The sequence below is a fragment of the Cyprinodon variegatus genome, unplaced genomic scaffold, assembly GCF_000732505.1.
Source record: "Cyprinodon variegatus isolate N-32 unplaced genomic scaffold, C_variegatus-1.0 Scaffold1891, whole genome shotgun sequence".
Classification (NCBI taxonomy): domain Eukaryota; kingdom Metazoa; phylum Chordata; class Actinopteri; order Cyprinodontiformes; family Cyprinodontidae; genus Cyprinodon; species Cyprinodon variegatus.
In genome coordinates this window covers 43,243-44,128 of record NW_015152344.1, presented here as the reverse complement: position 1 = coordinate 44,128, position 886 = coordinate 43,243, and positions in this window count along the sequence as shown.

Below are 886 nucleotides of genomic sequence, written 5' to 3'. Positions count from 1 at the left end.
CCTCTACAAATGTACCGTCTACAGTGGCCAGAAGATCCAGCAGGAGAAAATGGTGACGCTCAGTGTTAAAGGTGAAGACGGGTTCATCAGGTCCAAGTCTTTATCCCAGCATTAGCTTTAGGTGTAGTTTCATGACACGATGGATGGATGAAGTTCTTCAGTCTGAGATGTTCTCTCTGGTTTATCTGCAGATCCTCTGGACAGCAGCTTCTTAGAAAGAGTTCAGTCCTACAAGGGGAGCAGGAGACCAGCCGCTTCATCTCAGGAGTAATTTTCCTTCTGTTCTTCCATCTTAGTAATAAATGTGTGATCCAGCTGGGCTGAGCAGGGAACCAGGTCTCAGTGCAGAAGCTTCACCTGGAGCTGCTCTAAAGCACTCAGTGGGATCCATTAAAGGTGACCAGAGTAGAGCTTTACTGACCACCATGGAGTGGTGAACACCTTCTGGAGATACCAGACTCACTGTATCACTGATAGGGTGGCTGGGATCTCAGTTGGATGTCAGAAGGTCTTCTGTCTGCTGACTAAGCTGAATGGAGAAAAGAATCCAGACGATGAAGCTGCCATCATGGTGGCTGATCCAGAAAGGTCACCACATGGTTCCTGTCAGGATGGACCTGCTTCAGAAGAACCAGGCCACCTCAGCAGGACACCAACAGCCACCCAGACCAGAGCAGTTGGTGAATCTGACATCTGATCAGTTCCTGCGTAATCTAAGAATTCCCTGAGATCATTTCCAGTCCTTGTCTGGACATCTATAAAAGCTGTGGGTGTCCATCTTCTCCACCTTCACCCACCAGGGTTATGTTGGGGCTGGTGTCTATCTCCAGCAGTTTATGGGGGAAAGGCGGGTTGCACCATGAACAGGCCAACATGAAACCATGCA